A 26,755-nucleotide genomic window follows, 5' to 3' on the forward strand; every position below is an offset into this window, starting at 1 on the left:
ACCCAGGTCTGGTCGATGATCTATCGCAGCCCCGCTTTAAGGCAAAACAAAATACATCCAAGTATTATTAAACCTAATATAACTACAAATAGCAATCGGCAGCCTTCTACTACCAAGGTACACAGCCATCTGGTGATACCCAGACCCTTAAGCCAATCTCCAATAGGGTCGTCTGTCTCCCGAAGGTTGTGCAGGCCCCTCTGGAGGTCAGAGAGGTGCTTGTGAATTGGGACAGAGTGGTCAGAAAGATTCATACAGCACATATCCTGGAACTCTTCACAGCCGTGGCCATGAGCTAGTAGTAGAAAATCAATGGCTGCTCGATTTTGTAATACTGTATGTCTAACACTAGTAACATCTACGCTTAACTCATCAAGCATCTGCGAAGTTATGTTTAACTTATCCCTCTCCCAGCAAGCAAGTTTATGCAAAATAGCGTGAGCCCTGGCTGCTGAAACACCAGGTAAAAACATAGATGCTAGCCAAATTGACTGCCTTCACTTGATCTAAATGGGCGGACAGCTGATTGAAAATGTCCGCTAATGCTCCTGTCTCAAGACAGTCAAAAAACAATTTCTCACTCTACCTCTGTGTCTGGTGCTATACCCAAAAATTTATGCAATATACCCAGAAATTTATGCAATTCTCTTTCTTAGTTTTGTCTTTGGAAAGGATTCCCCGACACCCAACACAAGTCACCAGCAACCACCCAGGGCAGCTGTTAGATTTGCCCCAGAGTCTCGCTATTTCTCCTGCTACAGAGAGTGGTGGATCTGGCAAGTCCTCAGCTCCTTCACTCAGCCACGTCTGCAGCCTCTCCCAAGGCTCCTCGGGACAGGTCTCAGAGTTCCAGCTGTTATGGTAGTGGCGTCACTTTTCTCAGGAGCTGATGCTGACTGTGCCTTCTCGTTTCGGGGTCCTGTAGCATGGCACCACTTTGCTGGACATAGCTCTGGGCAGTGATGCAGCGATGACTTGTCCCTGTTGTTGCAGGATATTCTGTAGCATTGCAGTCCACGTTCGTTCCCAGAGCAGGAACTGTGAAGGGGTTAACAACAACTGTGCGATGTTGATGCAGTCCTTTGAACACAGGACATCTGCTGTAAAGATAGACTGCAAAATGCTTTGTGTAGATAAGTTAGCAAGCTTTTTCATTACTTTTTGTATCAGTTCTTGGTGTTTCTCCCCGTCCCGGGGCCGCTTCTGGGCCGCTTTGGCTTTGCAGGAGACAAAACCGCAGAAGCCGCGCTGCTGCCAGACGTCCCGCTGTTCGGCGGGGGAGGGGGGGGGGTTACTCTCTGCCGCTTTTGGCCGGGTTTTAGGACCTCTGCGTTGCTCTGCCGCTTTCAGCTGGACAGCAGGACTGCCTGTGTCTCCTTGGCCCGCCTGCGCCCTGCCCCCTGGATCGGGTGTCTCTGCTTCCGCGTCCGCAGCCATTTCTCTCTCGGTCGTCGGAGGGAGAACATCCTGCCCTGCGGAGTCCAGCAACTCCCGCAGTGAGCGGACGGGTGCTGCTGTGCCTTTAATCGGTCTTTTCGCAGCCAGCCCGAAGGACCGTGCTACCCTGGACTCCGCTCTGGTCTCTGGCCGCCACTCCGTAAGACCCCCGTCTGTTCCTTTCCCAGAGCCTCTATGGCAGCTGCAGCCACTATCCTCTCTGTGTTCATCTCTGCGAGAGTGCCAGTTACTGCCCTCCAGGTTAAGCCGAGGGCTTTAGCTTCTTTAGCTTCCTTTCCACCCTCAGTCGTGGACAGCCACAGTTCCCAACTTCCCCCCACGCTTCGGTTGAAAACAAACGCAAAGTGTAACTCAATAATCCATGTTCCCGGGCCCACGTAACGAGGGCATTCAGATCTCGGTCTTTTACAATTTCGCCTCTCATAGAGAGAATATTAGCTAGGAGTCGAGGTCTTGCCCCGTAGTCCATAGCTTCTGTGCTGCGGGTATTTGCTCGGCCGCGCGAAAATACGGTCTCCGGCCACTCAGCTTTGAGGTTTAGCCCCCGGCTTTACTCGGCTTCGGGACTTATCCTCCGGCTGGCTATCCTGCTTTGAGACCGGGCCCCCGGCTTTACTCGGCTTCGGGGCCACCCGCTCTGGTTCCCCTGGCTCCGCCACACCGATACGATGAAATTCGGAGACTTACCGCACTGAAGCGAACCTGCCTGAAGCAAAACTCACCCGGGTCCCTGCCGTTCGGGCGCCACGCGTAGCGGGGGGGGGGGTCCCGGGAGCAGGGGAATCCAGCCAGAGTCACGATACGAACACCGATACGATTTGAGCATCGTGCTCCAGTTTTATTATTCAGTTACACCAAGTTATACTTTTTCCCCCAAAGTTCACGCCCCTTTCCCATGAGAAAGCCTCTAAGCAGCGGGGGAGCTGACCAGTGTATACCTTTTCCCAAGGCTGTTCAAGGCCGCCGGCTAGCAGGTGCCTTGCAAGCCTGTTTTCAGCCTGAGGCCCCATCAGGGGTACTTCTGCAACAGCCCTGGGATGCCCAAGCCCTCCTGGGGTATCCTATATTCCACAAGGAATCCCTCTACAGAGGAGGAGCATGGAAACAGCCATATTTTATGACTGAAAATATCTACTCTGACTTCTAGAAAAACCTTAGCATCTACTTGTATGAAAACAGTTTAATTTATTTTTCTATAAATTTTTTTTGTAAAAAGTAGAGTAGATTTTTTTAAATTTCCATGAGAGAGAAAATGCATGTATTTTATTAGAACAGCACGATGTGAAAATGTGTGGATCTGGATGAATGTTTGTACATATATAAAGACAAATCAGATTTTGAGAGCTAAAACTGAAACAATGCTTCCACTATCACCAGCAATGGAAGGTAGGATAAAAGCAACTGCAATGGTGAGCTGCCCAAAACTGACAGCAACCATCTCAGAGCAGGTCAGTCAGTCCAAGTACATAATCTACCTGATGAATAAGCCAAAACCAACCCTAAATAGGTTTATTTTCCTGTTTGAAATCTATTGAAAACTTCAGAGATGACTTTAAATGCCTGTAGTTGTTGCATCTCTTCTGCATTAGAGGCAGATGAATACCTTGCATCATTGTTAAGAAAATTGTTTGTTCATATCTTTGAGTGATTCACTGTAGTTGTCTCTGCTCTTCTGTGTTTGAATAGTCTTAGAAAGTAGTTTACTGGAGAAAACAGTCACTAACAGAAAATTTTAAACAATTACTAAGCACTTATGACATGGAAATTTTCATTCATACCCATGAGCATTAAAAGCCTCATTCTAAAATATTAGCTTAGCAAGAGAAAATCTTATGTTACTTATATAGCCAAATAGGGATATTGATTTGGAAATAATTATTTTAGATAAAAAGTATTAGTTATTTATTAAATAACTAAATATATCAAATATGTCTTTGATGTAAGTATATCAAAAATAATGGAAGAAAATTTGCAAAGATACTTGGTGTGATCCCTCACCATGGGCAAAACAGACTTGACTTGGGGAAATTAGTTTTATTTATTACCAATCCAATCAGAGTACAATAATGAGAAAAAAATAACAAATCTTAAAACACCTTCCCTCCAACCCTCCCTTCTTGCTACCATGGAAACCCCATACATTCCTGCACCTGACAGTCTTCAAGACAACTCTTCAAAACTGCATGCCTATGAAGGCAATTGCTTTTCCTGTCTTGTGGGTGTGTTCTGGAGAAGGGTATGGAAAGGCAAGGTATGAATAGGTTACTTTTAGGTCTGTTTTCCTCATCTCTAGTTTATTTTCAAAATTGTCAGCTGGGATGGGTATGATGACTCATAATCTTGTTTTCTTTAGAAATCTTCCACAGCTGACTGATTTCTGTGAGCTTCATAAATGCCTAATGGAGGAAAAGCACCCTGTTGACATTGCTCCCAGAATTTAGGCTTCCTGTACTTGCAGATTTGCCATCCAGGACAGTTTATTTGTGTGAAAAAGCACCATTGCAAAAGACTGCATGTTACAGTGCAGATACTGCAACATGATATATTTGACAACGAGGCCTGTGGCAAAGAAATATATACGGACTGATTCTTGATAGATGTTTCAGAGAGATGTTTATTTCTCCAGCTGCATGGCCAGAGCTCTGCCGGGGAACCGCTGCAATCACGGGACCCGAGGGTCCTTGCCCGTGCAGGGGAACACAAAACAACCAATGGGAACGAGGCTGAGCAGGGGCAGGGAAACCCCGTGTCTCCCCCCCGAGGGCCCTTCTCCCAGGACCCCCTGGCGGGGGGGGGGGGGAGGGCCCCAACATTTCACCCATTTATTTTTAACAAAAAGAGATTTAGAACTTAACATTGAAAACAACTGGATAAACATAACAAGAATAGTTTCAAAACAAAACAAGCCACCCTCCTGAGTCTTTAAATGTCCAAACAGATTCTCTGGAATATCTTAAGGCTGACAGAAGGGAGACAGGACTCTCCGGGCATGCTTTGTGGGGAAACTGAGGCAGGAGAGGGTTTCTTCCATTTGTACCTGTTGGAACTCTAAACAATAATAGTTAATTTCTTCCCTCCCCCTCTTCATCCCCCACTCGGCATTGGAAAGGGATTTTTGGGGAAACAATTGGCAAAGGCATGGTTTTGTGAGGGAAACCATGGGTGAAAAAACAGATTGGGAATACACTGAGGGTAATAGGATATAGGATAAAAGGGAAAGGTGGGATTAGGAAAGGGAGACTGTAGGGGGGGCTTATAATGGAGATATTGTCTAACATGACAATTTTTAGCATATATACTGCCTTTTAGAGAAATGCCATCAGGCGCAGTGACCTCTGCTGCTTGTAACCCTTTTCTACCTTGCACAATTTTGAATTCCACCACCTCTTCATCTCCCAAGCTTGGGATGCATTTTTCAGAGTTATTCTTTTTAATAGCAGTTCTATAAACAAATATGTCTTGCTGGTTGTCACATCTCATTATAAAACCATAATTTTGTTTAACGTTATAACATTTTACTATTCCTAAAACCTTAGCTATGGTGATTTTTTCCTTTTTCCAAGTGGCTTCTGTTTTCTGTCTCACTGCGTTTTTGCTTTCGCTCGCTCCCGTATTGGAATTGTCGCGGCTGCTCGTGCATGCATGCTCTTCCCAGGGTCGCATTCAGGGCCGCACGGGCCAGGCCGGGCCACGCCACTCAGCTCCCTGCACGCTGCTGCTTCTGCTCTCAGCTGCGCTGCCACTGCCTGCCGGCGCACCCACGTCTCGGCCGGGCCCCCGAGCGGCAGCCCCCCTGCGCCCTGCTCCAGCGCACGTTTTGGCTAGGCACGCCTCTGCGCCACTGCTGCCAGCTTCCGCCCGCGCGCCGCCCCTCTCGGTCGGGCATTCACGGGGCTCGCTCCACCACGTGCTGCATGGGGCCGGGCGGGCACTGCCAGGTCGCCCCGCTCCCGCCACACCTCGCTCCATTGCCGACACTGCAGCTCGCACCGCTCCGCCTGCACATGGGAATTGCCTTGCTGCTGCTCGCAGAGGGCTCAGTCCAAGTGGCCTGGGTCGCATGGACTCTGAGGCAGGCTTCCCTTCACCAAGACACAGCTGACATTGTTTAACAGTCTCGGTAATTAAATAAAATTCACAAAAATACTCTTCCATCAGCATATATTTTGACTCAGAAATTAACTGCGTCCAAACAGTCTTCCAAAAGTCTTTGGTAAGAATTAAATCCCAAGAAACATAGAAAACATTCTTAAACAACCATGCCAGGAAGTGTTTCAGTTCCTTTTGAGCTTGAATTAAGCTAAAATTTACAAATTGTTGTTCTAGAATCTTTTCAAGTTTAAGATAAATGTCCATATGCGGCTCTGAGAGCCAAGAGTCTTTCCATGGTTCCTCCATAATTTAGAGAGAATATCCAAACCAGGGCAAGAAGAGAGAGATCTAGAGTGGTTTTTACTCACAAATTCTCTGTCCTTAGGGATCGGTGTCTTGCCAGCATTTCTCTACCATTTGTTAGAGTGCAGATAGTGCAACCCGATGTATCAGACAATGAGGCCCGTGGCAAAGAAATACATATGGACCAATTCTTGATAGATGTTTCAGAGAGATGTTTATTTCTCCAGCTGCATGGCCGGGGCTCTGCCGAGGAACTGCTGCAGTCACGGGACCTGAGGGTCCTTGCCCGCGCAGGGGAACACAAAACAACCAATGGGAACGAGGCTGAGCAGGGGCAAGGAAACCCCGTGTCTCCCCCCCAAGGGCCCCTCTCCCAACCCCATGTTGGAGGGCCCCAACAACTGCATAAGTTAAATATTTCACTATGGAGTATGGGTTCACCTTTGAATCTCTGTCAGTGAAACCCACTCCTGCAAGATCTATTCATAACACTTTGATCTTATTTCTCCTACATAGGAAAAGTGTCTATAGTGAGATCTTGAAGGGATTCTTAGGCATCTCACATTAGGAAAAGTGAAGGAAAAGACTTTTGCTGTTTAAATTAATTCATGCTTCCCCTGGGTGGCCCAGCTGTGTTCCAGTAGCAGCCAGTGGGAGTCTCTTTCCTTTTAGAGACTTTAAGGTCTCTATCACCTACTTTTGGACAGAAACCAAGAAATTATCTACTGAAACCTTCCCTCTCATTGGCAGATCCATGAAATTAGTCAAAATCTGGGTGAATCAGACATAAATTTCCATAACACAAAATACACTTGCTACCGTATAAGAACAACCAGAAAGTAATATCATTAGGGGATCCAGTATCTTTATTTTCAGATGTAAGGCAACCAGGAATCTTTGGAATTGAAACCTGGCTGTCCATGTTGAACCTTACCAGTCAAATTCAGCACTTTATAATATTATTTTCTCAGGCTACATATAGTTAGGCATATAGCAGATATCTCACTTGCCATAAATAAATAGGTTCTTCTTAATTGTTACCTACCACTAGTGTGTTTGCCTAAACTCTTATCAGCAGAAAAATTAAATGTTTATAAAAGTGAACGACTTTTGGAGGCAGTTTAGACATTGACTTCTTATTTTCTCAAGCAAAAATAAATCTGTAAGTATTTTATAAGCAAGAACTTACATCTGATTTAATGTTGAATTATATTGATAAATCAAATGCTAATACTGGATAGCTGGAACAACTTTAAAGAAGAGAAAATGTTTTCTCTGTTTATAGGTTTTGCTTTGTCACTGTGCTGCACTCTATATCAGAACGAAGGCTATATGCATAATAAGATCTTGCAAATGAGGTGAAATCAGCAAAAGTATGATGGGGAGAGAACCATGTAAAACATGGCCATAAGCATAATGACCAAGCAGTAGAGAATTTAAATGTTTAACACCAGCATGTTTCAGTTTATTTTTCTGTCATATTTTTGAATGTGTAGACCAGGGCTCTTGAAAGACCAGAATGAAAAGACCTCTGTTCTGGACCAGAAGGATTGATAGTGTTATTTAACAGACTGTCCAGATATGCCTCCCTGACCTACAGCTATTTACTTTTATTTTTTAAAATAGAATCAGCATGGTAATAATTAGCAGCAGTAGTGGAGGAGAGAGAGAACCTGTGCTCTGTGTTTTGGTGAGAGAAATTATTTACAGCACTGCTGCACTGATGCCAGCTCCCCATTTCAGCCATGACGGAAGCTCTGAGTACAATAGAAGCAGAATACCGATATGAATTACAAATACATGTATATGTTACTGCACTGTCTCCCTCCCCCTCTTCAAATGAATGTAGTCTAAAAATATCCTCCACTCTAAATTGCTTTATTGCTGAGGCAATGTCTTGTGAAAGCACTATGGTTACTTACAGAAGAAAACAAAACCTCAAGCCCCAGACTGAATAAACTTCAAGACTCAAACAGGATAATGTTAATGTGAATTGTTCTACATTTGACTGCAAATTAACTATCTCTTTGACTTAATAATGTGGCATGCATGCCCACATTAAGAGCAAAAGTATTTTACTTTTGGAGAATTTATGAGGAAAAGCTTGTTGCTTGAAATAAAAATGGGAGAAAAAAGTAGATGCTATATATGTACATGGTGTGAGATTTTTTTATTGTTGTAGCCCAGTAAAAGTAATTTATATTAGCTTTTGGAAAAATAATATCAATTATTCGTTCATAAGTGGATCTTAAAGAAAAAAATGGGAGGAGAAAATACACGGAAATAGTGCATGGAATTAACATTAAAATTATTTTTAAATTTTAGAGCCAGATTCAGCAAATTTATTTAGAAGAAACTACTCCAATCAGTAATTTATTGGTGTCAAGAGGTTTACTCAGATAAGTGTTGCAACTTGCAAGGACTTGCAGAATAAAACCCAAGAATGTAAATATTTAGAAAATAAGTCATTGATGAAATCCTTCTTTTCACAAAAGGAAATATTTATTTGGCAATTGTAAAATGTACTAATGAAAGGCTTTCTTTAAGAAGTGAAAATCAGCGAAGTAGGAATTGCTTCCTTTGAACTAGTTAAATCCTTTCTCTACTCTCTACCAAAAGAAGAATTAAAATTAATAATTCTATCTCTAGAATTTTAACTCCTTTGCAAAAAAACTTATCACTGCTTAATCAGCACAAGTGACAAGGATTTATGAACATTTTCATTTCAAGTGCATTTACATACACACATATATATGTGTACATAAATTCATTTTATTAAAGCTGTTTTACGCAAACAGAACCTTAAGTAGTTGAAGTACTAAAAAAGCCAATCAACATATTCTTCATATATCTGTAAGTCCATAAGCCTCTTAAAATTGTGGAAATACAGAATATTTTCTAGTTATATCTTGATTTTTATTCGAAGTTCCTGCAAGGATATAGGCCTGCCAGTAATACAAACTGTAGTAACAGGGAAAAAAAAGCAGAACACAGGGAATTGTATATAAGTCCATGAATAACAAGAAGCAGAGATGCTAGAATTATGTATTTTATCACTACACTCCTTTGCCTGTAAACCACCAGGTAGGCAATTGTGAGATGCAATACTGCCAGCTCTGCAGAGTGTGTGTGTGTGTGTAAGACAGGAAGGAGGGAGGAAGAAGGGAGAGATGTGGGGGAGAGGAACAGAGGTGGGGACATGCAAACACAATAAAGCATAACATTGCTGAGCATCTACGTCTGGTCTGTCTCTCCGTATCCTACTGATATCAGTACTGCAAGCAGGGCCACAGAAACAGATGATTGTCCATCAATAGCTTGTTCTTCATTCAAGTACTTTTTGACAAAGGAAAAAAATACTTGTAACTTCAAGTACAGGGAAAAATGAAATGTTTAATTTTCAAGGTATGGCAGTGCCTCACATGTTTCACAGGCTGTTTACCAATTGTAAAATACTGGCATACATCTTAGTTACTTAGCACAGCTTCTTAGGAGTGAATTAATATTAATAATTGCAGTTTATCTTTTAACAACAGCATATTTTTAAAAATTACAGTTTTAGGGATATAAGATGCAGGTGAGCCCAGAGCTAGCAGTTCCTTGGTGTTATTTGGCTCCATGGAGACTATTTTGTGAAAGTATAGGATATTTTTTTCTTTATTTGATGGATGCTGGGACATTAACAAAGAGTGACTGAGTTGGCTTAACAAAGAGAAGGAGGGCTGAGTGTGTTGCTTGCAAGAGAATAATCACCTTCCAGAGCTCTTAAATCCATAGTATAAGTAGTACGTGTCCTGAGTGGCTTTTGTTTTCCATGTCTTTTGTAAGCTTTTAGCATTTGATTTTCTTTTTTCCCCTGCATCAAATGTCAAGTTAATTTACAGGGCACTATTACTGATATATTTCCTTGGTTTGCAGTTTTTGGTGAAATACAGGCAGCTGAGACCAAGTCTCACTGAGGGTGAGGGGGAGGTGCAGGACATACAGTGTGTGCCCATGCCTATAAATTGGCCGCCCATGTGACAGCAGCACTAGGGAAACCTCCTGTCCTCATTTGCATCCTGAAGACTATCCAGGATTAAACCCAACTGATTTCCATATGGGATTTAGACTTGACATTTATAATTTGGTTCACAGATCTCTTGAAGGAAAGTTTGTTTTCCACTTATAGATGGAAAAATCTTCTAAGATAAATAAAGCTGGCTTAGCAGCAGCAGCAGCAGCAAATAAATATCTTTGTTATATTCCTTAAAAATTTATCTTATGTGATTACCAGACAGAGTCATGCCACCAAATTATGTTTTGCTCCTCAGCAATTCAAAAGAAATATCTATCAAGATCTACCATGTTTCAGTTGAAACATGTCTCAGTTTAATTCCAGAAGTTTACTTACCATAAATAAAATTATAAATAATGGTTTTACAGGCAAATTAAAACAATCTTGTAACGATATGTAACAAAGATTTTACACCTTTCTATCTTTATGTATGGAGATGCAATTTTCTACCTGCGCTATGCATCAATTAGTGTTTTCCAAGCAGCATGAAAGATGCAAGTAACTCTTACATTTGAGTGTGCATGTAGTGAATTTATAACAGAGAACTAGCTCATTTTTGTCACCTGACAGCATCAAAAATATTTTGGTGATGCTTAGCACTCTAGTCTTAATAGCTGGTACTGATAAAAACCTGTAAACCAATATTTTAATAAAATTTTAAATAAACCAGACTTTAATTTTTATTGAGAGGTAGTAGAATGCTTTGACTTCTCACTAATTTAAAGGAACACATTACCATTTTTATCAGTGCTGCTGTCCAAAAGGCTCTCCCGGTAACTCTGATGCAGGATGCCAATACCTTCTGTGAGCTGTTTAGCAGCTTTTCATGATCAGGGTTTTAGCAGGCATATCCACTTAAATGTGGCTTCCAAATCTTCAGTTTTTGCTGAACAGCTCCTGAAACTTAGCTTGGTCTGAAGAGTGAGAACAAACACCAGCTCAGTCTCCAGGCTGATCCTACAAGAGTTAGAGTACACTAAAACAAAACGTATGCCCTGAGAGCACACAGAGACCCAGCCTTAGTGTTTTCCTATTATGTTTTATTCAATGAGTTTGTGATGATATAGATTATCCAGAAATCATGCCCTGATGTTTATTTTGGCTCCATGCCTGTAAGGCACTAAGCGTTTTTGGAGGACCATTTCTGGTGACTGTGTGGAGGTCTCTGAGCACAGAACCTTTGTGAACAGGGAGCAGATGGTGGTAAACCTTCTGTGGCTGATAAAAGCTCAGTATCTACTCAAGCAGAGAAAATTCCTATGCTTACATCAATGCATGTCCACATTTTCTGAAAAACATGTTTAAGACATTCATTTGATCTTCACAGATTCGCTGGCATATTATAAATTTTAGCCATTTTGAAAATGCAGTGTTTTGGGGGACCATATTGGGTTGTGCAGCTGGGAGGCACACATGAGCACATCCATGAGCCTGACTCCTTGGGTGCAACATTTTGCCCTCCTTTCATATGCAGTAAGACAGCTGTAAGTAATATTTGCAGTGTGTCGCAGTCAAATTTATACTGTGGATATACACGGCCACAAATAAATGTAAACTGCCTGATTTGGCATCCCTGTGTAATGCAAAGTGAAAGCTTCCCACATTTTTTTATTACCTTCTTGCTAATTTCCCCAATTAAATCTAAGACCTTGCACAATAATGAAAGACAAGGCTTTCAGTGAGCTCTTCTTCCACTAAATTTTTATGCAAGGAGGACAGGATTGTGTTCGTGTCCATTAAAAATACCATACAAAATAGCTTAGAAAAAAATTAATGAATAAAGCAGAAAGTACATCTGTTTTTCAAAATACAAATGCAGTGGTGTATTTATGTATTTAAGAGACACAATGAAATGTATTCTTGAAATTTATGAAGAGTAAATAAGTTCTATTAAGAACATATACAATTAAAATTGTGTTCTCTCTTTTATGCAGCCTGCAATATTTTTTCTGTTTAGGCATATGAGAATAGAATAATTTCTCTTAAGATGGAAGGTTTCATAGAATAACGATCTTGCATGTTTTAGTAGTTAATATTCTGAGGCATGTGGCAGTGTAAATAACAAAGATTTTATTTTGCAAATAATGAAACAATATCCAGTAACACTTGTTATTTGCAATGTAACAGGCAATTTAAATATTTTTTGTAAAAACCTAGATTTCTCAATATTTCTGTTGCATGCTATTGTGTGGTAAATATCCACTGATATTTTGAGGTCTCAGAGTGCATCGCACCTTCATTTACAAGTAACTTTACTAATCTTAACCGAAATCATGTCATGAATTTGAAGATATAGCTGGTGTGCTGGCCACTCAATACCAGGAACAAAAATGCTCATAATTGGTAATCACTATAAGCAATAACTTTTTAGACCCCATCTCCGTTGATTTCTCTAATAAAATGTGTATCCAGACCTCTATGATGGTCAACAGATCTGGAACATAAACACGGTTTGCCATAGCAGCAAATCCTTGTCATTGTGGTTGAAATAAAATGAGAAGAAAATATTGGTAAATTTTTCTATTAGGTGGGTAATCAGATTATTGAAGTAATTAGACAGATCAAACTCATTTTCAGAAAGTAGCCCAATACATGAGATATTTTACTCTCCATTGTTATCTGTAGGGAACAATAACATGTAAAATACCTATAGAAACACCTTTGCTCATTGCACGTAAATAATCCGCATTAAGATTATGCAGTTTTACACGCATGCACACATACGTACCAGATATGCATTAAAAACATGAAGCTTTAAAAAGTAGTATGCTAGTAAAGTATTTGAATTTTAAAAGATTTTGTTCAAATACCTACCAGGTCACACTGTTCTCAGGAGAGTTCAAGGAAATATTAAAAATACTATAGAAATAAAAAGGATTAGATATTTGTCACTCTCATTTAAATTGATGTATGCTCCTGTCCTATAAATGTCACATTGGATAATCCTGAAAAATTACCATAAATCTCGACAATTATGCATATTTATGATGGTATTTTGCATAGCACTAATAGTGATTTGCATGGCGGGGCTGTGAAGGGAGGCAGGTGAGTAAAGACTGAATGGTCTAGAGGACTAAATTTATTATCAGTGTCCTAGAAACAGACTCAGCAACAGTTTTGTTTTGCTTGTTTTACAAAACAAAACCAATTTGCCTTGCACCACTCTCATGATGTTTCCAATTTGCTGGCAGTTTTGTGCTCCATACTTACTTAGCTAGAAAAAGTTAGCTTGGGTAAGTTTCTGAGGGATACTCATGCTAATTAGAAACATCTTCTATTACTGACAGTTGTAAAGAAATCCAAGAATAAGAAATCAGAGGAGTGCTTTTTCAAAATTGTTTTTTTTTGTTGGAGGCAGAAGAGTTGCATTTCCAGCAAATATTCATCAGCCCATCCCAGATTCAAGTTCATCCTCACTTCTGCAGATGAGGCCCAGAAAGTATTCAAGCAAAGTATTAAAAGACCAGGAGAGACAGAAAGCTTGTCCTGCCTCTGGCTTAATAGCATTTTGTGCTGAAAATGGAGAGCAGAGTTAACCAGAGACTCTAGAAGTAATTATTGTCAGGGTTTGGCCAGCACAGATGCTTGGGCAAGCAGCGATTGTTCTTCCCACCGGTTCCCTAATAGGAGCAACAATACTGGCATTGTCCTCCACTTCATTGAGGGTCTTTGGAGAGGGAGTTGGTTGCTGGGAGGAGGGTGGGAAACTGACAGTCAGACCCTGCTCCAGAGGAGCCTCTCCTGCTCCTGCTGCAGCAGGCTCCAGCTTTTGGCATCAGCGGTGCCAGCTGAATGGGCAGAAGCCAAACCTGTCATACCATCTTCTCATCAAGACTTGGAGGCAGAAGTGCCATTAGAGCCTAACAAGGAAACAAACACAAAATTAAAGATCAGGCCTCTTTAACACATGTGGGGTTTGCCCCTATGAGATCCCACGACAGAGGGACCACTGCACATGATGGTTCATTTGTGGGGGGTTTTGTTGTTGTTTGGGATTTTATCAGGTTTTTTTACAGCTGAGAGCACAACATGAGCAAGGTGGTGTTATATGTAGCTTTTTAGACATCATGTCATGACCACCTAGCCCGGCAAATTGCAGTTCTCTACAATTTCATTTGCAACAGTCTGTTGCACAGTGCTCAAACCTGTGCTTTGAAAACACTGATATTGTCAATACTGCACGGCTCCCATCCAAAGTTCTCTTACACACTCTGTTAATGTGATTACATGCTTTTGGGTGAACAACTGTGTGCATCTTTTTGTGTTTCTAAACTCAATCTACTCTTCAGGATCAACATCAACACATGGTGGCCACAAGTTACTCCTTGACCAGGTTCCAGGATCTTCTCCCTGAATGTTTCACTCCTTCATGAACCATTCCACTGATCTACCAGTGCTTCTTTTGGGGCCAAATGCTGCTCACCATGAGCACAGGACTCAGAAAGTAATGAGGTGTTAGACTCAGTCTTGTGAGTCCCTTCCAACTCAGGACATTCTATGATTCTAATTCTCCAGTCCCATTTCATCCTGAGTTCAGAGCAAGGTGGCCTAATCATGGCCCCAATACAAAAACCTTTTGTATATCATATTTGTGGTGGAGCCAGTGGAAGTTGTGTGTTTGCATTTTGAAGAATTAAAGCCCTGGTCTGCAACCGTGTAAACTACACTATCTGCACAGAAAGGATGTCATTAAGCAATGAAAATCTGTGTAACATCACTTGTAGAAGCCACGTCAGCAAAAACTCATGATCTGGCTCTGCATTAGGCATGTTTAAAAGTATAGATACACCTAAACCTGTGACAAATTGTGTACTTGAATGTACATCACCAAAATAACAAGTTGGGAGAAAATACACAGCCATTTGTTGAATTTGTATGACTAGAAAATTTGGAGTCTGGAGGTTATTTAAATGTTTATAGTCATAAGTTATGAAGATACAGGTAGATATGTGTGCGCAAAGAAATATTTCTATTTCTGTGTTAGTGATTTCATGTCTTCAGAGCTGAGCATTTGTGAGAGGGAGCCACACTGGAAACAGTTCTCAAGTGTTTCTTGCACAGACATGTGTACATATTTACCTGAAAGTGGCCAAGAAGTTTGGCATGATGGTGCAATTATTGTCATTGCTGTAAGTATTCAGGCCTCTACAGAGGGGTGTGCTCTTCACAGACCCAATGTGAAGTTTCCCTTTGTTTGTGCTGCATTTAACTACTCTGTCAACCACAGGATGCTGGTAGAGTCTGTTTTAAATGTTAATATTCTAAAGAAGACATGGGAATCTTCATTGAATTATCTGTTTGCCAAGCTGCAGGGTGTGCATAGAGCCTGAATGAGAAAGATCTATAATAAATCCCTATCCCAAAACCCTAGGTGAATGTTTGATGAAGGCAGACTGACTATAAAACAATGATGCAGAAGGCCGTAAGCAGTCTTTTGTATAGAGAAGTATCTGATTCCTAAACAGCAATTTTGCAAAACAAAAAATCCTTTACATTTTGTGCTTTGTACTGCCAAATTTTGTGCAAGGATGATTTAAGATGTTTTTTGGACCCAGACAAATCTGCTCTCATTACTCTTCGTGCTGTGTTTCTTGGGAAATAAAGAAAAGAGAAAGCAATGCTAAATGACTATGAAATAACAGCAAAACCACAGCAAAAAGCATCAGTGTAGTACAGTAAGGGTTTTTGCATAAAAATTTTCTACCACTTGGTATGCATGTGTGTGCAAACACAACTACAACATTGCAACTTCTGTTAGAGTAAGTATGGATATTATTCTAACATCAGCGTCTGTATTTCTGGATGATTTAGGATGCCGTGCTAGTAAAAGCCCAAACTCTCAAAATAGACTTCTGAGTCTGATTTTGGTTTGGATGTGTTGTGAAGGCAGCAATCCATATTGGCATTAGCAGGTTTTCCAATAAATTTTTATATGCAGTCAATTTTTATAAAAACAGGATAATTAAGAGTAAAACTTTTTCTGAAACCCCTAAACACCTTTATCAGAGATGTAAAATATTTTGTTAACTCAACTGAGAGGATAAAAAAAAAGGGAAGCTTTCAAATTTGGGAACATTTCTTAATATGCCAGCCTCATAAGAGATATGAACTTTCCTGTTAACTTTGTCTCTTGCTCTGAGGCCATGATGACCACAACAAAATTATTATAAGACTGACTTAAAGAATTTAAATATTTTATTTTTATAGACCTAAAATCAGGGTTTCTGGTTTTTGACACAACCATGTACATTCTTGCTTAGGGCATTGATGATTTATAGTGGTCATGTATTCAGATTAAACTGGCTCCAAGGCTGTGTTGCTCTTCTGGTTCTTCCTATTTTTTTTCTTCTTGTATCCCATTTTGTCCTGAGAAACCTTTTATTTCAGTGGTTTTTTTCCATTTTGTAGACCTAAATCTTCTACTGATAAAATCAATGAGACCTGTATCACTGGTTGTTGAAGAAGTACAGCAAAGCCATATTTCTTGGCTAAAATACATCAAGCAAAGGTTCTTGTGATTTTAAAGGCTGGTTCATGCAACATTTTCTTTAACAGATTAACTTGCTTCCTCATTTACACAACTCATTACACTCCTCTACTTAAATAAGAAGTAAACACCATAATGTATCTCAGCTTCTTCACATGAGATCACTTATGAATAAAGGAAATGTTTAGATGTGGCAACATTGCAAAAATTTGATTGAGTGACAGGGAAAAATTTCTGTATACAATACGTAAGAACAGCTCTGGTGGTCTGACACGTTTGAATAAATTATATCAGAAGTCAAGTATTCTTATTTCCTCTTCCTTTTTCAACCAAGAAATCTATATCTGGCCTTAAATGTAGTACTGATTATTTTAAATTTTTTTTTGTAGCCTGCTAATTACACCAAGTTTTACTCATGCATTGTTAAAGGAAGGTTAATAAACAGTAGGGAAAAAATAGACTTCTGAAACTCAAACTGCAATCAGATTTTGTAATGTTTTTCCATCTGTAATAAATGCATTTTGTGTTGTTCAAAACTAGACATTTTAAATATATTATCTGGTTCTTTGATAAAAAGAAATAATTTTAAAACATAAAAGACTTGATGGCATAATTTAATTTTACCTTTCAAAAACACAAAGCCAAACCAAGCAGCTTACAAAGGAGGAATTTTGATAATATTTTTTTCCTGCATATTAAAACAGAAAAATAAGAAAGAAAATAGGAGGGCAGTGGAGAGGAAGGCAATGGACAAAGAGGGTGGAAGCATCTTACTACTCTAAATACTCCTTGGTATAACTTTTAATCTAGAATGAGAATTATTTGATGGGTTTATCCAGTAAATACCAAAGTACATAATCAAGACAACAGAATCTTTTTAACTGGGGAATCTGAAAAACAGCTACTGGCTGTTAGCAGTGTACAGTCAAGTAGTATGCAACTGGCTTTCTTTGTCATAGCAGTACTAGCAGAGCCTGATAAGGAAAAATAAGAAAGCTATCATGTTAATAGCTAAGTTAATGCCAAAATAAAGTAATATTTCTCCTGCAGGAGTAGCAGCTGTCTTGTACTATTGAATTCAGTGGCCTACAAGGTTCTTAGCAATGAACATAACCAGCTGTGCCTGGCAAGAACAGGCAGCTTGCAGCACCTCAATACAGGCTCATAAACTTATTTTTAGTAGTTGCATAATTTTCCATTTGCAAATGGTTTTCAGTACTTTTCAGTATTGTTGTAGCAGACAGCTGTGCTGTCATCTTGAACGTTTTGGGGTTGTTTATTGTTTGCTTGTTGCTGATGGTTAGCAGAAGAGACACTTTCAGGTTCTGTTTGAGGAAGTTCAGGGCCCTGTTTTAGGGAGTTCAGCCTAACAGAATTAAGCCTGACAAGTTTTAAGTCTAGTACTTTCTGAAATAAACATAAAACAATGGTTTAGATTTCTAAGACAACTCCTGAACTGTGTGAGACTCAAACTTTCCCACTTGCTTTACACATCTATAAATAAAGACCATAAAAGAAGAGTACAACAGGATAAATCAACATGAATTTGAAATCCACTGCAACATATTAAATGGTGCAGTCTGACTGAAAAAAACAGTGACCCTGCGGCTTCTTGCAGTTTGAAGCTAATTGTTTTCGTCAGGACGGGAACATCTGGAAGTCCACTGCAGTGTCCCACCAGCAAGGCTTCCGTAACTGAGCTGGCTTGCAGAGAATGAGCCCACTTTGTGGTGACACAGCAGGCTCAGACACCATCTATTCTGCTCTCCAAACTGTCATGCATAACAACTTCATTGTGCTAAATTGAACTTGAAAGCAACCAAAGGCTATGAGAAGAAGGCTATGAGAAAGGCGTGCTGTCAGCACTGGCAAAAGCTGACCTGGAAAGTAGGCTCAGAGATGGGAGAATAAAAGACTAGGACCCATGAACATAGCATATTGTTTCATGTTAAAGTATGATTCCCATACCAGCAAAAGTAGCAAATGTGATGTAAATTTATTTAAATGGATTCCACAGCTTAAAAGTTTGCCAGCCGCTCTTATCCAACTTTCCCAGCGCTCTGATTCTTTACTTACAGTCGGAATATAATGATATATAGTCATCATTGTAACAGCTTCTTTGCAGAGACACAATGACGATTAATAGCTAGCAGCAAATTTTCACATGGACTCTGAAGCACTATGGCATTAAGCAGCCAAACACTCCCAAATCCCCCTTTTCTCTTCCACTGAAAAGTACTCTCCATGTAACTTGCAGATATGGACAAAGCTTATCTTAATTCCAATCAGCTTTTCCTCATTCAAAGAAACCTCTTTTTCGTAATTGATTCATGTGCATTTTTCTTTCATCTTTCACTGAGCCTGAGACTCTTCTTTTTACTGGGTGGAGAGAGGAAATAATTTCAGTAATAACTGGTTTTGCTCTGTCTTTCCTTCCGAAATATATTTTGAGACTTTTCTCAGTTAGTTGAGCTAATGCATATTTAAAAGATGCACAAAACTGAAAAGGAAGCCTTAACTTTCTCTTCGTTGAAAGATTATTAACCACAAGCACCCAGAGAAACAGTTCTAGTTGTTGTCTAAGACTGGAGAGCAACAACAATAAGCTGCCTCAATTTATTGTATCAATTGCAATTCCCATGAGAAACTTTTCGTTGAAACTGGAATAAATTCACTTTTCCTTGCAGAGTTATTTCAAAGACTTTGAATAGATATATTTAATCAGATTTATTTAGAAATACCTACAAATGTCCTGTCCACATTGATGGAGAAAGAATATTTTTAGGGTAGTTTCAGTGTTCCTTTCAACACTTTCGCTGTGATAAAACTGCACTTGGAGGGAATAACGCTTGATTTACATCAGAATAAGCATAGAGCAGATCAGCAGGATCCAATTTTAGGTTTTAATTAGGGTAAACACTTTTAAAGAGAAAGGAAAATTTGCACTAGTGCAAAAAAAGCTGAAATTTACAAAGAATGTCAGTTTTGCTGCCTCTTTGGAGAAACTTACACATTCTATAACTCCATGTATGTATCATATACACCGTTATTTTTAGACTTTGCATATTATTGGTGTTCCACTCATGAAATTATTATTTGATCTGTCCAATCCAGGAAAGTATTCCTTGCCCTTTGTATATTAGATATAATGGAGATGAAAATTGACTTTGAAAATAACATAATATCTAGGAATAAGTAGTGTTTGTTGAAATTATTTCATAGAGCATGTGAGATGAAGAAGTAAATACACTCATCACCAATCTTCTTTTATGCGCACTTTAAGAGAACACTCTGGTCAAGTTGTCTGTTAATTTAGTAAGTTTATTGTCCGGAAGTTAAAATGTTCATTTTAACTCTTCTCACAATAAATTATTTTGAAAGAATAAAGAATATCTGTGAACACTTTCAGTTGTTTTTTATTCACAAAAAAAATTTATTTGGTTTGTTTCAGGAATGAAATTTTCTAGTGAGATGAGTGGCATGACAGATTTGGTTAATGATTTTCATCAAAATTTTCTTAAGATTACTTACGAAATAACATTGCATATCAAAATCTCACAAGAGATCAGATTTCTACTCAATTTCTTTATGTTTCTGTCCTTTGTAAGCATGTTTGCTCCTTCTCTGTGTTTCAGAGATTTTTTTTACCCTGGTGTAAAAAAGCAGAATTATGGATGATTTAATATACATGACCCAAAACTTGAGTCAGACTCATAGGATTTTTGTCAAGTATTATTAATGCTCAGTGACGTAAAGGTTGCATTACTAACCTGGGATTCTTCTCTTCCATCAGTGTGTGACATTCTTTGTTCTTATCTGTAAGCTACACTGCTTTAAAGAAAACCTTGCATTATTTTCTGCAAACAATTCCACTTTTGACTTTTAATTGAAATTACTCAACATTTAATTGAAAGAGTTAAAAATAATGCAAATTCTAGTAGCTATTAGTGACCAGTATTGAATAACACTTGCATTGCTGTTATTTAAGAGGGACTATCATTGAAAATATTCCTGGAAAAGTGGAAATCTAAGCCTGCATATGGATGAGGGAGAACCATTCACTGGTTTGCGGATCCCAGGTTCCTCACCTGTAGTCACAAATTGATCCAGTGTACCCTCTGAACAGCATTTATTATTTGAAACTCTGAAATTGCTGCAAAAAATGTAAAATCTTGTGTAGTTGATGAACTCCCCATTGTGTGTCTGAGAAGCTTTTTGTGTGTTGTTTATTCCAGCAAATACATAGAATTCGTGCACACTCCTCATGGCCTCAGACAATGGTATGCCAAAAACTGGCATGGAGGGCTAAAATCACAGATGTCATACCCTTTTCTGGACATGTCAGCACAAGCACATTAAACATGTCAATGTGTTCATGCATGCTAATATATGTTTTGGAGGACAGCAGAATCCCAGCACAGCTAGGGTTTCACAGCATTTGTTCTACTGTTTGGTGCTGTGTATGTAGAAGTTTCACAGAGGCAAGCTTTAGGTAACTGCAGTGTTAGATGGGAAAACTCCTTTCACAAGCAGTCCTTAATTATTTGTGGTCATAGGTTACATTACATAGTTTGTTAAAAATATTAGATGGATATGACTCAAGGGCACAGTCAAATATTCTTAGTCCTTGCAGAAGTCTAGGTTAGAATTTCAGGCTTGTATATCCAGAGTACCTTATGCTCTGTCTTCTACTACACAGTGAGTTTCTAAGCCACAGACTTCAGCTCTCTTCCCTCACTTTGAAGATTGTTTATTCCAACAATCCTGAGATATTTTCATATGCACCAAATCTTTCCATGGTTTCACCAGCACAGCCCTATTCATACCCACACCAATATATGTCCCTGAATGAGTACAGCAGTTGCAGAATTGCAGGTTAAATCTAGGAACATAACTGCAGTACAGTCCAATTTTGCCATCTTTACTCACATTGCATGGTAACTTAAGACTTAAATGGAAAACCTGCTGTAAGTTACTAACAATCAGGAATAGGGGTCAGAACCTACTGCTTCCTGGTTTGGGGAGGTAAAAAGTGATAATTTTGTTTCTTCATTCTTGTTTACACTAAATATATTCCTTTCACATCTCCACCTTCAGTCTTATTAATTTTTTCTGCTTTGGCATAATTTTAATACAGATATGTAATGTAGGTTCAACACAAAGCTGACAGCCCACAGAATAAAGAAGTTCTGGGAATTCTTCTGCTATAGAACCTGTTCTCTCACATGATTCTTCTCTTTTCTCTGCGCTTTTTTCCTAGAACCTAGGAAAAAAAAAACCTTATTCTTGTTCCCTGGGCAGTCACCTTGACTGCCTTTTTCTACACTCCTTGAAAACTCTTTTCTGCTGAGTTCCAGGACATCAGAGGTCTGTATCTAAGTCCCTCTTTGGCTTTGGAGCTGCCTCCCAGCTCACTGTCTCTTTTTTGAATTTGGTGGCAGTGTATGGGCTTGCCTATTTTCAGCAGCCTTTAGTCACTTCTTAGAAGATCACAGCATTAGATACAGCGTCACTCTCTCTGTGCATTGAAGATGTCTGACCTGGTGTGCCTACTAGAGTGGTGTAACTCTCCCTGTAAGGCCACACATTTATAAGGAAGAAGAAACTGTATTGTTTAGTTCTTCCTATTTTAAATTACATTTTCTCATTCCATGTATACACAGCTACACATTTTCAAGTAAGTCTTTTTTATTATCCAATTCCAGATCACTTCTGGTTTTCTCTGTGGGCTGACAACCTTGTGTTGAACCAAGATTTCATATCTGTATTAAAATTGTGCCAAATCTTCTAAACAAATGCATTCAATTGTCTTGGGAAACAGCCCTGTGAATACATTGGCATTACATTTTGTGCTTAATCACAGCCGCAACAGCCTCTCTTAAACAAAGATTCCCAAAAGCTGTGAAGAAAACCTAGTTCCATTCAAAGACCACTCCAGAGCACAGCTTTTTACTTCTAAATCTCACCTCTGAAAATGATGAAAGATAAAAAAGTCTTGCTGAAGGTTAACCTAGAATAAGCCCCCATCTTCCATTTTTTCTATTTTTATTTTTGCCCTGGTTTCTGCATATTATTTAGGTCATCAGTAAGAGCCATAGATCAGGATTAGTATCACAGACACAGGTATCCCATTATATTTCTTGAACTATATTTTTGGATCCTTGCTAACAATTTCTCTTAGTTGCTATGAAGGCAGATGGTGCTTTCTGCCAGAATTCCACTATTCCTGTCTTCTCTTACTTTCACCTTTAATGTTTTACTTTCTGACTCTCATGGATCACCGACCTTCGTATGTTTATCCAATAAAGAACCTTCTCAGAAAGGAATCTTCTCCCAGGTGTAGTAGAACTTATTTCTATCTACTCTTAAAGCAAACAGTTCTCAGCAAAGAAGCGCTTTGTACCCCTTGGGAAATAAGAAAGCCAACATGTTGTGAATTAGACTCAGCACATGCTGCCTCTTGCCTGAACATCATGCAAAACAAAGCTCAGTAAAGAATGGGGTATAATGATATGAGTAAACACTGAGGGGACCTCAGTGTCAGGAGTCCTGGGTGTATTGTGCTAGCACAGGAGAAAAGACTCGGGAAGGACATGGAGAAGATACGGAGTTTCACAACTGATGGTAAGAATGAAGATAAAGCAGATGGCTTCTGGAGATACCAAAAAGAATTACTAGGATTGGGATACAAAGGCATCCTTCCTTCATCAACTCACAGGAGATAATCTGTTCACATTTTTCACATTCAAAGGGATTTTTTAAAGTTTTGAGAGGCACGGGAAAATTGGAGCAGATCCAGTTTGGGGGGAACAAGACGATCATAATACCGGGGCACTTGGCATATGGAGAATGGTTGAAGGAATTGTGTTTGCTCTGCCGGGGGATGATGAAGTTCAGAGGATCAAATAATCTTGTGTCTAAAATGTATTTATAGAGTAGAAGCTGGTTTTGCTTCAAAGTGATGTTGCAGTGGTTGAGTCCACCATGGGACTGGCCAGGGAGCCTCAGGACCCCAAAACATTTGAGGTCTGCTGGTGGGCAGGCTCAGAGGTCTAAGACCACCCCCTTTTACCCTTTTTAAGTCCATGTTCTAGATAGTCCTCCTTTCCTTGATACCCCACTGGTTCCTGGCTCCCTTGTTCCACCCCTCGCCTTCCCCAGTGGTCACTGTCCTGTCACCTCACATCCTCTCCACCCCCGGCCCCCAAATGATAGGTTCCCACCCCCAGTACCGATCTGGATAAAACCCCGGACCCCTCAGTGTTCTTTGTTCTTTGTCCCTGGATCCCTTCAAGCGGGGACCCCAATAAACCCCTCGGAACTCCATACAAAGGACCCCTCCCGCCTCTTTGTCCCTGGCGACACTGCAGGAGCTATCTGACTCTGTGTGTGTGTGAGTGGCTGTGAGTATCCACCAACTCTGGTGTGTCAGAGTGTGTCCAAGTGCATTTGTGCGACACCCCCCAAGCTGCTCCGAGATGCGATCGGGACGGACGAGACTTTCTTTCCACCCCCTCCAACTTGTGCATCATGCCACAGTGATGCATGGTGACAGGACAAGAGGGAAAGGACACAAAATGCTGCCTGGATAGAGGGAAAACATCACTAAGAGCACTCTAAAATATTGGAACTGTTTGCTTAGGGAAGTGGTAGAGTCCACCTTGTTGAAAATATTCATGTCTTAGTTTGACAAGGCCCTGGATAACCTAATCTAAAGACTAAGAGGTTTGGGCCAGATGATTTCTAAAGGTCTCTTCCAACCTAGACTTCTCTATTATTCTGCGTCTCATACTAGATCTGATTTTAGCATAGGGTAAAAATCCTAGAATAAGGCTAATTTTAAAGGCTATGTTAAAAATTAGCATACATTTAGCATTTCAAAACAAAACATATATTTTAAAACTATCTCCTTTTAACAAGGATGAACTGTCCGTCAGTTTTTAATCAAATTGAGAGTTCCACTCCAATGTGCTCAGTCCTTCAGCCTCCACTCTCACCTCAAATCTCTCTGCCTTCTAAGTAACTCTGACAACCTGTCTGTCTCAGATGTCTCTCTGTCAATCAAGAATAAGATACCATGAACTTCAGTTAATATAAAAGAGTGACTTGGATGAAAATATTTATTGCAGAAGCAGCCAGAAAATATAATTTTGTAAAAACTGGATTTTAATTGTTTTGATTGTATTCCACTGTGGCTAGTGTCACTAAACATCTGTTATTGTGCCTCCCCTTTGCTTCTAACTTCCCACACCCCCTTTAATTCTGAGTTGTTCAATATCTCCTTTGTTAGTTTTAATCATCAAGTCAGCTAGCACTTCCATTTTGCTGCCTCTTATTTCCTACTCTTTATATTATCATTTGTCCTAAAATAGTTCATTGGTTCACACCTTACTCAAGTGATGTGCTTTCAACCCACCTCAACCTGGAACTGATCCTTCTCTGTGATCTTCCACACCAAATCTCTTTTCTCTGTTGATCTCCACCCCACGCTTGTGCCCTTCCCAAGACTTAATATTTGGCAGGGCCTCTCAGTTCTGCAGTGCATCTGCTGTTTTCTTCTGACAGTGTAACATTTGGATTATTGTCTACAGGTATAGGGTCTTTTATACTGTAAACTCTTCATCATCTCATCATTAGTTTTTGCCTTCTGTGAGATCACAAACACTACCTTACGTCTCCAAAGTCTCATGTTCTTTTTGCCATGGAATTAAGAAGGCCAAGTGATTTCTCTTTTCTGCATGTCTTTTCAAATGTTGTGTTTGTTGTATCTGTAGAATAACTGTGCTTCTGTTCCCTGTTCAAATGTTGATTTTACAGTCTTTTCTGCCTTTTCTGCAGCTTTCTGTTGTTGACTCCACTTGAGGATTCATCAAGTTCTTAGAATCATAGAACCACAGAATGATTTGAATTGGAAGGGACCTTAAAGATAATCTAGTTATAACCCCCCTGTAGATGCTAAAAAAGCTGGCAGAGAAATTTCCCTATTTTTTACAGCCGCTTGTGAAAGTCTCCTTTCTCATGCAAGCTAGCTGAAAACAGTGTAGAGGGTTTTGTAAACCAAGACTTTATCTCACAGGTGCAAACTTGTTATGCACAGTCTTGTTTTCCACACTGAAGAAAATATTTTGAAATGGGTGTTGTAGCATTCAGCCAATCACCCTGGTAGGTGTATGGTCAAGCACCCAATAATGTTATACCACTCTTGCGAACAAAGATATATAAATGAGTCTGTAATTAATTAAATAATCCCGTTTTATCCTGGACTTCTCAGTCATTCTTCACACCATCCCTGCGGACAACAGTGACACCCCTCTGCCATTGGGGGTTCTCCTTTCCTTTTCTATCAAGCCCAATCATGTTCTTCCCTGTTGCTGTGCTCTTGTCTTCTTTACTAAAATCTTTGCTCTACTAAAATCTTTTCTCTTATCCTGTTGTCATCTTCAGGCACATGATATGCTCTCAGTGGAAAAGAGGGTAGGCAACAGTCTTTGGAGAAGATGAGTGGAGCTTCTGGAGGACTGTCTGATCTGTTGATGACATTCTCTCATGCTGGTCTTCAGGCCAGGATTCTCACCTTGGTACAGAGCACTTCAATCTGATCACCTCACCTCTCTCTGGGATTAACTCCTCTGTTTACTCAAGAAAAATCGAAGAGAAAGACATGCTAATGGTCTATCTCTCCCTGTCCTGGAGCAGACTTTATGTCTCTAATTCTTTTTCCTAATTCATTCAGTAGTGCTGTTTTACCACCTGCACAGCAGTTTTTTCAAAGCCACCTTTATAATGTCACTTCCTATTTCAGCTTTTCTTCAAACAAAACAATGGGGCGTGATGTCCACAATTGCAGCAATAGCAATTTTAAAATAAAATATGAGGCAGCCTGGCACAGCCTCAGCTACAAACTGTCTGGCTGTAATAGTTTTGGTATGACTTAGATCAGCCTCAAGATGACCTCTATCTGTCCCATGGGAACCACTGCACTGGGTAAAGATCAAGGAAATACTTATATATTTTGCTCTGCCTTACCCATCGGGTCATGATCCCTCCCTAACCAACCACTCCTACAATACAAATGGCAAATGGTTATTACTATATCCCGCAGCCGTAGGGAGGAGAGAGATCCAGCAGGCAGGAATTGTGCAGCAAGCTTGATTTATTTAATTATTTTACAAACTCTTTTATAGACTTTTTTCTTCATAGTCTAATTGGACAAAGGATCAGCCACCCCCTGGGGTGATTGGCTAAAATCCTAAAACATCCATTGTCAAAATATTTTTCTACTGTACCATAAACATAGTTCTACAAGGTTGCAGGTGTTCATAGTTTATAGAACTCTGCTACTAACTTCGTGAGAGAGA

At 39.9% G+C, this 26,755-nt stretch overlaps 1 protein-coding gene across 5 annotated transcripts in view; it reads left to right on the plus strand.

The window, feature by feature from the left end:
* Positions 1-26,755, plus strand: part of TMEM161B (transmembrane protein 161B) — a 180,016-nt gene that overhangs the window by 58,889 nt on the left and 94,372 nt on the right. The gene's annotated exons all lie outside the window — the stretch shown is intronic.

The sequence above is a fragment of the Corvus moneduloides genome, chromosome Z (genome assembly GCF_009650955.1).
Source record: "Corvus moneduloides isolate bCorMon1 chromosome Z, bCorMon1.pri, whole genome shotgun sequence".
Lineage (NCBI taxonomy): Eukaryota > Metazoa > Chordata > Aves > Passeriformes > Corvidae > Corvus > Corvus moneduloides.